This window comes from Lepidochelys kempii, chromosome 25 (assembly GCF_965140285.1).
Source record: "Lepidochelys kempii isolate rLepKem1 chromosome 25, rLepKem1.hap1, whole genome shotgun sequence".
Taxonomy (NCBI): domain Eukaryota; kingdom Metazoa; phylum Chordata; order Testudines; family Cheloniidae; genus Lepidochelys; species Lepidochelys kempii.
Genome location: NC_136404.1, coordinates 18,271,852 through 18,283,682, shown reverse-complemented (window position 1 = coordinate 18,283,682; position 11,831 = coordinate 18,271,852).

The window sequence follows — 11,831 nt, the reverse complement described above, 5'->3', positions numbered from 1 at the left end:
ACTGCAAAGAGCCAGCCCCCTCCCTGGAACCCAAGGGCTGCATGCTGCTCATGCGTCATAGCGCAGGACCGCAGGACTGGGAGGGTTGCAAGGCAGAGTTCCCGATTTAAGGACGAAGGGCCGTTCTCCGGCATCCTCCAGATCCCACGGAGAGAGCAGCAATAGGTCTGTGCACTTCAGAGAGGGGGAGAGATGGCAGCTGCTCACAGCACGGAACGTGATACCACCCTGGTAGAATTTAGCTCCCCTTGATTTGTGCACGGCTGGTGCCCTTTGCTCTTCAGAGTCCTCACACATACGGTCTGCAGCAGGCCTCAGAATCCCCTTGGCCTGCTCTGAGCGGACACCTGAGGAGAGAGAAAAGATCCAGTCACCAGCCTGACCACAACTGCGGGGTGCAGGCACGGCTGGCCCATCTGAGCCGGGCAGGCCAGCAGCCTCCAGGTGCTGCAGCCAACGATTTGCCTTGGTAAAGGCTGCTGCTGCCCCATGGCCCCTCTCCGAGCAAGTGAACGGAGGGAAAAGTGGGATCCGATAAAAGAACAGAACACTTATTTCACAATAAGGGCCCAATTGTGCAAGCCTCCCTCCCACGCCAGTCCCAGAGACACTGTGTGTAAGTGCCCCCCACGAGGGCCAGCCCTCAGCACGTTATCATTGCTAGTCGTGCAACAAAAGTGACCACGCTTGTGCAAAGCCATCATTTCTGACTCTCCCGCCAGTGCTGAGAACAGCCTGGTAAATGCACAAAACCAACCAGCAGAGACTCGTCCCTGAGCCTGGAGGAATAAACAGTCAGGTGGGTTTAAAGCTGGATCCAACGGCCACTGACCTCCCCAGGAAAGCACACTTTCACGTCAAGGGGCTGCTCCAAAGTGCCAATCAAACCTGCCCTTTCCCCTCTGGCGACACTCAGAACTGGAGCAGTGTCTAAAACAAGCCTCCCTAAACCATGTACTGGCTCTGGCCTGGCTCTGAGCACTGGCCTAGGGGCTGAGAATTGGCTGGAGAGATGGAAACAAAGCAGATGGGAGGAAAGGCAACCTACTGCAGTGGGTCCGGGGAGGGGCCTGGCAGGGCTCAGTGTAACTGAATGAATGGTCTGCAACGGGGGGGGGGGGTATGTAGCATCTCATTGCATTTGCAAATAATATGAATTTGGGAGGAGTTGCAAGAACCAGTGAGAACGGCAAAATAGCCAGAGGCGGAACCACGGAGATCCCCGGCTGGAGGCAACCCACAGGGCTCCAGTGATGCTGCCTGGGGCCAGCTGAAGATCCGGAGCTTGGAGTGGAAATAACCCAGTGGGTTTCACCCTGGGAAAGGGGAAGAAGGGACGTCTGATGGGAGAAGTGGGAGTCGCTGGGAGCAGGTCCCAGCAGGCCAGGGTGCTGGGGTGACAGTGGGCAGCAGTGAACACAGCGCCCCACCCTGGGGAAAGCCAAGGCGGTGATGGAGGCTGCTGAGGAGGAGCGAAGGGACCCAGCTAGGAGGGAGGAATGTGGGCGTCCCGTCAGGATCTCAGGACACAGGCTCACTGGGAGCACTGCCTGCTGGCTGGGGAGCGGCCTTGCCATGCCCCCAAGAGCCACCATCTGAGACATCTGGCCCCACTGCACACAGCTGCAGAGCAGGGCTCCCAACCTCCCCCATGCCAGGGGGGAAGGGGCAGGTGCTGGTGACCCCAGGTGGAGCATAGGCTGCAGGGGACAATGCTGCCCTGGCCCTGGGGTGGGTCTTGACCTGCTCAGAGGCCTGCTCCATCTCCCTGGTCTTCTCCAAACATCTCCCTCCCTGGGCTGGGGGAATAGCAGGGCAGGCGCCTGGGGAGGGGGTGCTGCTGGCTCACATGGTACCAGTCCTGCTTGTACTGATTGGGGAGGGCCGCCAGGGAACCAGCTCTTGTCACGGGCCCCGGGAGGCTCGGTTAATGGGGCAGGAGATGGAGTCCAGCGAGACCCGGGCCATTGGCAGGGGAAGGTTTGACCAGCCCACAGCCAGCAGGACTCGCCCGGCTCCCCCCGGGGGAACCTGGCCTCTCCGTAAGGGCTCCCAGCAATGGAGGGGTGGGGGGAGCTTGGCACATGCTAGTGTCCGCTGGCTTCCGGCCCGGCCCATTTGCTCATCGTTTTGGGCTGGGCGGCGCCGGAGCCAGCGGCTCTATGCATCTCCCTGCGGGGAGGAGCTCTCCTGTCCCAGCTGCGCCTTCCCCGGGGGGCTTTGCCGCCTCTGCTCTAGCAGGCTGGGTGCACAAGGAGCTGGGGGTGGGCGCCGGGAGCCCCGGGACTTGGGCCCAGTGACGCAGGGTCAGGGCTGGGCTGGCAGCGGGCCCAGCCATGGGGGCAAGCGTCACATTGGGATGCGGATCCGTGGGGGCGGGGGGCCCAGCTGCACATGTCCACCCCGGTAACCCTGCCTGCCCCAAGGCCCCCCCGAGGCCCCCGTCACAAGGCCCCCCTGGCTGGCAGAGGAGCCCGAGCCAGAGGGGCTGCGGTTGGGATGCACGGCCTGCGCGGGGCGCTGGGTCTCTCAGGGCCGCGTGGGCGGCCGGCTCCCCGCCGTGCCTCGCACCGCCCGGGCCGGCGAGGGGCTCGCGGGGGGGGGCGCTGTGGGGGGGAAGGAGTTAAGCTCAGGCCCCGCTGCGCGTCATGGCCAGGCCAGGGCCTGCGGGCGGCTGAGGGGGTGGATCGGCGTCAGCCGCTGACGTCAAGGCCCCGGCTCGGCTCGGCGCTGCGGTGGGGGAGGCGGAGAGCGCCGCTTGCCGCGGATGAGATCCCCACCCCCGGCAGCCGGGAGGGGGGCCCGGGGGCCCGCGCCCGCCCTGCGCACGGGGAGAAGGGAGGGGCCGCTGCACGGCCACCGAGCAGCCGTTCTGCGGAGCCCGCGGCTGGGGAGGGACCGGGGCAGCCCCCCTGCCCGGCCCCGGCCCCGCGCGAGGCCTGCGCTTCCCCTTCGGCACAAAGATCTCCCCGCTCCCCGGCTGCGGCCCGGCTCCAGGGCCTGCTGGGCGGGGGAGGGGAGCCGCTCGGCGGGGGGAGGCTGAGCAGAGAGCAGCTGCTGGGGCTTGGCGGTGACGCCCCCCCGAGACACCCCCCCCCGAGACACACACACAACTCCCCCGAGACACCCCCCGAGACACATACACACCTCCCCCGAGACACCCCCTGAGACACACACACACCTCCCCCGAGACACGCACCCCCCCGAGACACACCCCCGAGACACACGCACACCTCCCCCGAGACACACACCCCGAGACACACCCCCGAGACACACGCACAACTCCCCCGAGACACACACACACCTCCCCCGAGACACGCGCACACCTCCCCTGAGACACACACACACCTCCCCCGAGACACATGCACCCCCCCGAGACACACCCCCGAGACACATGCACAACTCCCCCGAGACACGCGCACACCTCCCCTGAGACACACCCCCGAGACACACACACAACTCCCCCGAGACATATGCACACCTCCCCCGAGACACACCCCCTGAGACACACACCCACACCCCCGAGACACACACAACTCCCCCGAGACACGCGCGCACACCCCCGAGACACACACACACCCCTGAGACACACACACAACTCCTCTGAGACACACGCACACCTCCCCCGAGACACTCCCCCCGAGACACACACACACCCCCGAGACACGCGCACACCTCCCCCGAGACACACCCCCTGAGACACACACACACAACTCCCCTAAGACACACACACAACTCCCCCTGAGACAAACACACCCCCCGAGACACACACACCCACCCTGAGACACGCACCCCCCCGAGACACGCACACACACACATCCAGAGACACACACACGCACACACACCCTGAGACATGCACACACATCCAGACACACACATGCACACACCCCCAGAGATGTACTCGCACAAACACACACACCGATACATGCACACACACACGCACAGATCCCAAGACACGCACAGACATGCACACACCCACCCTGAGACACGCTCACACACACACACATGCACACACACCGTGAGACACGCATACACATCTGGAGACACACAAACATGCACACACACGCACGCACCCTGAGACGCACACCCCCCCCAGACACCTCCCCCCGAGATGTGCTCGCACAAATACACACACCCCCTGAGACATGCACACACATCTGGAGACACACACACACACACCGAGACTGACACACACGCGCACACCCACACGCACACGCACCCCCCCCGAGACACGCACACACACACAGAGGCATGCACACGCAGGCACAGGTCTACCTCATGCCCCCCGCTGCGTGCGTGTGCACAGACACATGCTCCCCCCACCCCGGGGGGGCACACCCTGCTCCAGCTCTCCTGGAAGGAAGCTGCAAGGGGGAAACGTCCACGCCAGGATTTCACGGTTCCACTTTCCGGCGGTGACCCGGTTCCCGTGGGCAGCCCCTCCCCCGGCGAGAGGGGCCGGTCCTAGGGCCCTGGCTCCAGAGATGAGACACGATGATCATGATCGATTCCAACTGCAAATCGCGTCCCCTCGCGCGGCGGGGGGGCACTCGTAACACAAGCCAGAGCCTGGCTGTAATTGGAATCACATGGCCCAGCCACACTCCGGCTGCCCTCAGCCTCCCTCCCAGGAAAGCCGGGGATGCGGGGGGCAGGCTGGGGCTCTGCCCTCTCCTGGGTCACACGCAGACTAATTGGTGCCGGATCCCCGGCTGGCCTGTCGTGGCGGTGCTGGGAGCCAGGGGATCGCGAGCCAGCAACCGGGCCCTTTCCCCACTGACCCCAGGCCCTTGCCGGTGGATCCGTGGTGATCGCCCGGCCAGGAGATGCTGAGTGCAGGGAGGGGGCAGGGGGCTGAGTGCCAGGAGAGTCGGGCCCGCTGTCAAATCTCAGTGCTGCCGCAGAGAATTAACCCCCCCCCTTGCTGCAGCCGTCTTCTGAGGCTGCGAGCACTGTGCCACCGAAGGCCCTGGGCAAAGGCGAACGCCACGGCTGCAGGGGCCTCGGCTCAGGCCTTGCCTTGGGTGGTGGCGAGGCCCTGCTGCATGTGGCTGCTGCCCCGCGTTCTCTGCTCGTTTGGGTCCCTTTCTGCTGGCCCGTCTTGCCCTCCAGCTGCAGGCATGCAGCACACAGCTTGCAGGAGGCAGCTTACCACGTGGAGGAGCCTCCCGGGGCAGTTGCAGGGGCCCCTCTGTCTGTGGCTCACCCTGCAGCCCCACAGGGCCTGTCTCCTGTGTGCCTCTGCAGGAGAATTGGGGAGTTCCTTACGAAAACCTTTGCCTCCAGCATCTTCCCTCCCTTCCTCCAGCCCTGACCCTCCTACCAAGAGCAAGCCAGGCTTGGGTGCAGGTGTGATAGCCCTGGAGGCCTGGGCTCCAGTCCTGATCAGGTCACATGTGCACTGAGTTGTATGGTCTCAGCATAATCTCTGCAGGACATTTATCCACGTTGGCTAGACTTTGCAGTGAGGCTGAACCAAATGCCCCAGTAATGGGGAGAAACGAGACTGGGTGAATGTGGGGGGGGCTGATGATGGTGGGGGGTGCATCAGCAGCACTACATGGGCCTGCAGACCCCACCGCATCCCCACCCCGTTACGGGCTGCACTGGGTGCAGAGGCTGCAGGACAGCTGAGGGCCCTTCCGCCTGCTCCTGTTATTCGGCAGAGGCATGGAGTGGGGTTCAGGGTCACTCTCCCCTATCCCAAAGGGCCCTGTGAAGAACTGGCATTGACAACAAAGTGTGGCTCCCCTCCCCTGCAGGAACCCCACTCGCCGGGTCCCTCCGTGGGGCAGTCTGTCCCCAGCTGGAATAACAATCTCTGCACAAACCATGGGTCCCTCAGGCCCCCCCTTGCCCAGAGAGGTCTGTGATGCAACCCCCCTTACGCTGGCACCTCGGGGCTGAGGAGCTGAGCCGTGCTGGGCGCTGTATCTCTGGGACCCCCGGCAGGGCCGAGCTAAGCTGAGGGAGCAGTTCAGGGCTCTGCCTGGGCAGGCTCCCAGGCGCACGTGTGTGCGAGCAGCGGCAGTGGGTTTGGCGGTGAGCCCAGACGGGCCCTTTCCCCCTGTAGGAAGCTGCACCATTTACCGTAACCCAGCCTGCCCTGTGAGCTGGGAGCACGACAGGGCCTGCTCAGCACATTCATTATGACTCGCATCCTCTGCCCTTTCATCTCGTCAATAGTAACTGCAAAAAATCCCTCCAGGTTCTAAAAATAACGGCCGCATGGGCTGTGAAAGGGGAAGCTGCAGTGCCGGGATGGAGAGCGTGAGCGGCCCGGTGCGCTGGGCGTGGCAGCCCGGCAAAGGGGACAGCTCAGTGGAGAACATGCCCCCCGCGTGGCACAGAGGGGGCACGTCGGGTCTGGCGCACAGCTTGGAAACAAACGTAGCCAGTGATACCAACTCTCAGTCTTAATTAGCTGCAACCACCCCCCATGAGCGTCATTATCAACCCTACTTTGCAAATGGGGAAACCGAGGCACACAGCGATGAGGTGATCTCATTTGCCCAGTGTCCCCCAGGAGGTCAGCGGGAGAACAGAATCCAGGAGTCCTGACTCTCACCATCCTGTGCTAACCTCTGCTCCACACGAACCCTCTAATCCCCTCCCATCTACCCCAGAACAGAACATCCCCTCTCCCCTGCGCGGTGTCCACCCCCCGACCCCCAGCACCAGCTGAAACCACTGGGAGTCACATGACCTTGAGCTGGAGCTTGACCAGGATGCCAGAGCTAGCCCCTTGCCTCTTGGGAACAGCCCCGGGGATCCCGAAGGACTCCCCCTGGTCAGAACACGTGGCTTCCAGAACAGGCCCTAGCAGCTGGGGTCTGCACTGACTGTGTGGGGAGAGCGTCCCAATCCCGCTCCCTGGAGCACAGGCCCCCTAGCATCATCCTGGGCCGCCAGGACCAGCCCTGTCTGGAGCTGGGGGGGCCAGTGCCATTTCCAGCAACTGTCTTTCTACTGCAGGGTTTTCTATAGGGCACATTCCAGGGCTGCCCAGCCAAGTCCAGCCCCAGCCTAGGCAGGCCATTCGCCCGGGGGGAACCCGACCAGTCCTGCCGTTCTAATGTGTGGCCCCCTCCGGGACTGAGCCAGAACCGGCCGGGTTTTGTCTGGTATCAGATGGGGGGTGCCATTTCGAAGCGCACACCACTCCGCCCCGGACAGCATCACTTGGTATGCACCCCGCGGGCCTGGTCCCGCTGGCAGGGGTGGGGGGCACGCCATTCCCAGCAGGACCGGAACCTCCGGTGGGCTGGGACACACGGCGGCTCCACCTCTACAGAGCTGACGGGATTTGCCGGCACAAGGGCGCTAACCGGGGCCGTCGCGGAGGTGGGTGGGAGCAGCGGAGCGCTTGGGCACAGGGAACCGGCCTAGTGCAGGAGGCCAGCCCCGCCTGAGACTCGCTATTGCAACACCTCCTCAGCGGCCACCTCCCCCCCAGAGCCTGCGGGAGAGGAGGGACTGGCCCCAGGGGGGGCCCGGCACCGCGGTGCCCCTCCATCTGCATCGAGACGTCAGGCACAGCGTCCTCGCTCATGCGGTGACCTCCCTGCCCAGTCCTGGCCCAGCCCACGGCCCTGTCAGCGGAGCGCGGGCACACCGGGGCCTCGGCACCACAGGACGGGGGCCAGGGAGCACTGGGGAAGGGGAATCTGACCTCGTGCGCTCCCTCCCTGGAGGGGCACCTGCCCGGGCCGGGGGTTACTGGGTCGGGCACCCGCCACCCCCATGCGGGAGCTCGGCAACCCCACGACAGCAGCTCAGGCTCTTTCTCAATGAACGGCCGTCCTTGTGCAACCACCGCAGGGGGTGTGGAAAGCGCCGCCGGGCTGTTTCCACGACTGGTTTGGAACATGCAGCGTGTTCTGCAGCGCGCTGGAGTGGGGGGCGGGGTTCAGGGTCGGGCGGGGGGGTCTGTTCGTGGCGCAGTGTGTGAAGCGTGGGTCGGAGGCATTATTTCCTCTAGCCTGGTAGTGCCCGCTCTGTGTTGGGGGCGCTGCCCATGCACACAGCCCTGCCGTGGCGCTCGCAGTCTAAGGGCGGGGTGGGGGCGATACACCGTGCTGCGTGTCTCGGGGCTGCCCGCCTGCCTCTGTCCCCAGCCGCTCCCCGCTGGCTGCGTTGTGTGCGGCTCGGGGCGGGGGGCAGATGTGAAGGCAGGGCGGGCTGTGGCCCTCCGGATCAGTGCGGGGAGGGCACTGTGGCAGGGGGCACCCAAGATGCCTGTGGGAGAAACAGCAGCCCAGTGGGATGAGGGCCAAGAGCAGATGAGCCGGGGGGTGGGGAGGCTGCATGAGCCAGGTGCAGGGGGATGGTCGGGCTGCAGAGACACACAGGGCAGGAGCTGGGGGGGCCAAGGGAAAAGCAAGCTCCAAAACCAGAGAGAAGAGGGGACACACACAGAAGAAGGGCCTGGGGAGGAGGCAATGCCTGGGCAAGACTGGGAACAGCCCGTCCCAGCAGAGCGATCAGGCCGCAGCCGCGGTGCGCGTGCCCCAGCCCCTGGTGACAGGCGCGGGAGGGGCGGTTCTGCCATGACACTCCATTGGCCCGCTCTGGGCTGGGCAGAGGTGCCTCCCCGCAGTCCTCCTAGCGCTGGCCCCAGGGACCCAGTGAGTGAAGGGAGCGGGTCTGGCTCTGCCCACCCTGGATCCATTGGTTCCGCCAATGGCCCTCTGTGGATGAGCTCTGTGGGCTGTGACTCAGTTTCCCTCATGCCCCAGGTGCCTTTCATCATGTTTCACCCCAGTGACTGCAAAATCCCTCCTGGAATACAGGGGATGCCCCTCCCTCAGATGTGACTGGCCCCAGTGTCCTGCATGAGATGCCTGCGTGGGCAGACCAGGACAGCCGCGGTCCGCCTCAAGCTATGCCAACCAGCCCCGGCCCTGGGACGGCCTTGGCGAGGTGGGCTTTGGGTGCCCAGCTCAGTTCCAGAAGGCAGGTGGGGAGCCTGGCAGAGGCCTGTTCCCAGCAGGGCCAGCCACGTGGTCACCATGCCAGCGCAGGATGTGGTGCAGGGAGATTGTGAAACGGTGTCGGGTTTCCTCCTTCCCTGAGTGCGCGTGTTTGTGCCCCGGCAGCTTGGCAGGAGAGAGGTGTGGGGGCCTCTGCCGCCAGCAGCGCCGCAGCATCCAGCCCGTCGGGATTGTTCCTGGCCTGGGGAGCCCCACAAGGCGCAGACTGGGGCTGGGGTCAGTAGATTAGGCGGCACCATGGCCGAGGGAAATGAGCACCAGGACTCCTGGGTTCCAGTCCTGACTCAGGCATAAACCCGCTGCATGACTGAGGGGGGGGTCCCCCCTTGGCAAGAGGGAAACGGCATGGCTGTGGTGGCCGGTGAGGCTAATAACTGCCCGTCACTGATTTGTCTCCCCACACACTCCCACGGACACAGGGCAGCAGCCACCCATGGGGCTGAGTCATCCTGACCTTGGTGGGAGCGGCAGGGCTGGCCCAGCCCCCAGCAGCCTCTCTTAGGTGTTAATAACAACCCTCTGCACTGACCGAGGGAGCACCTCTCCTGCGGGGAGCAGGGCAAAGCAGCTTCTCCTCCAGCCCAGTGCAGCAGCAAACTGCCCGGGCCAGGCCGGGGAAACACCATTCCCCATTCAGACACCAGAGTCCCTCCAGCCCAGGCCAGGTTCTCTGCTGTCCTGCATCCCCCGGGCGGGCGCTCTCCTCGGGCTCAGGAGCTGTTCCGACCTGCTGAACGGTCCCGGAGGTTCTGGTGGTGGCAGATAGGCCTGGGCTGCTGGGGTGACCCATCTCCCCAACAGCCCCATGGCTGGGTGACTGCGTCCAGTAACAAGGGACGCTGAGGGGCTGGTGTGTTGCTGCAGAGCACAAACAGGTGCTGTTCCCGGCCCCTCCCCATCTCTAGGGACAGTTCCCTGATTGGAAATTCACCAAAGCTGCCTGTCTCTACTGCGGGGCTGGGGGGCCCATGTCGGGAACCAGGGTGGGCAGGAGTGTGGCCAGCTGCACTGGATGGGCCTGCTCCACATGGGACAGCAGGTTCAAGTGATCCTGGGTCATTAATAGGAAGCCCCCTGGTATTTCTGTCTCCAGACTCCGCTCCTGCTGCGGGAGGGACCTCCTGGAAGAGGCTGCCCTCCAGCAACAGTCCCCACTGGGGCCCAGCCGGGCAGCCAGCCCTCCCTCCGCTGCTCCGCAGACTGCCCCTGGGCTGGCCCTGGGAAGCATAGTAGGAGTTACCGTAGCCCTGAGGCTGCTCTACCTTACACAGGCCAAGCAGGCCCCTAGCAAGCCCCAGAATGTGGAGAGTGTAAAGGCGAAGAGCCCCCCATGTCCTCCTGGGGGAGGAGGGAACAGAGCCTGGCCCAGCAGTTACAGGGCTGGAGAGAGAATAAGAAAGTGGGGCAGTGGGCTGCTCTGCGCGGCAGCCACGGCTGCTCGTTTCCCAGTGGCTCCGACGAAGCCTGGGTATGTCTGCGTGGCTCAGCCCAGGCACACCCCACTCAGGGCACCACGGGCGCTCCACACTGCAAGCCGATCCCCCAGCAGTAGCATGACCGTACTTCCCATTTTGGCCGGGACAGTCCCTTTTTTAAGCCCTGTCCCGGCTGTCCCAACTTTGTGGGCATTTGTCCCGGTTGCTTGTCGACTTGATCAGTTGGGCAGAGCAAATAGGACAAATGCCCCATTTTGTCAAAAATGTGGAGTGCAGAGGAACATGCAGGGGGGCGAGTGGCGATGCCAACCTCGGGCAGGGGGGCAGGCAGGGCTAGGACAAGCAGTGAGCCCAGCCCCAGTCTCGCACAGGGAGGGGGGCTCGGGCGAGCGACTTGGGCCAGCCCTGTGCGGGGAAGGGGGGACTCAGACTACCCCATGTGGTGTCCTGTTTTCCCTTTGGGAACTATGGTCACCAGTAGGGGCAAGTCGAGGGCGCTCCAGGCCCATGGCAGAGCACGCAGCACTGGGGGAATTGCCGTAAGCTGGAGGGGGATGAGCCGTTCCACGGGCCCTGGGACATGACGGCTGGGCAGAGCGACGTGGTTAAGGGTGCCCTGAGCCGCCCACCCTGCTCTGTGTTAGGCCCCAACACGGTTATTTTACCTGCGGGGAGCAGCCAGCGCGTGGGGCCCCTCCCGCCCAGCTCTGCCCCCGTGCAGAGCAGCTGGGCCCACGCGGCGCCCGTTTCCAGGTCCCAGCGCGGCACGCGGCAGAAGAAATTGTCTGGACGACAACTCAGCAGCCGTGGCCGCAGCGACGGAGGTCCCAGGGCGTCTGGGGCCGGGCAGCCAGCACGGGAGTGGGAGGACGCCCCTCAGCTCCACGCCAGAGGCGGGGGGGGGGGCAGCAGGCAGGGTGCTGGGGCCCTCGTCACACGGCCCCGGCACCAGCCCTGCGGCCGCATCCCCCTGGATGTCAGCGCTTCAGCCTCACCCAATCAGCACAAGCTGTGTTGCCATGGCGATTAGTCCTTTCCAATTAGTTGTCGCAGCAATTAGGGCACAGCCATGCCTGTGGTTTCCCCCTTGCTTAGCAGCCCCTGTGGGCCAGAGAACCCCGGCCCCCCACCAGCCACAGAACCAAACCCCGTCCCCCGCCCACCCTCCCGGAAGGGCCCAAGCTGCATTGGTCCCAGCCCAGAGCCCAGCCTGTGCAGGGAGCCTATCTGTACCCAGACAGCCCCCTCCCATGCGAGCCCCCCACCAGGGACGCATTCATCCCCCTGCCCCCTGAGGCAGGGCTGGGCTAGGATGGGAGCTGAGCGGGGAGCCTGGGTGGCGCAGGGACCTGAATCCAAGCCTCCCACACCCTAGCTTGCACCCTAAGCACTGGGGCAAGGC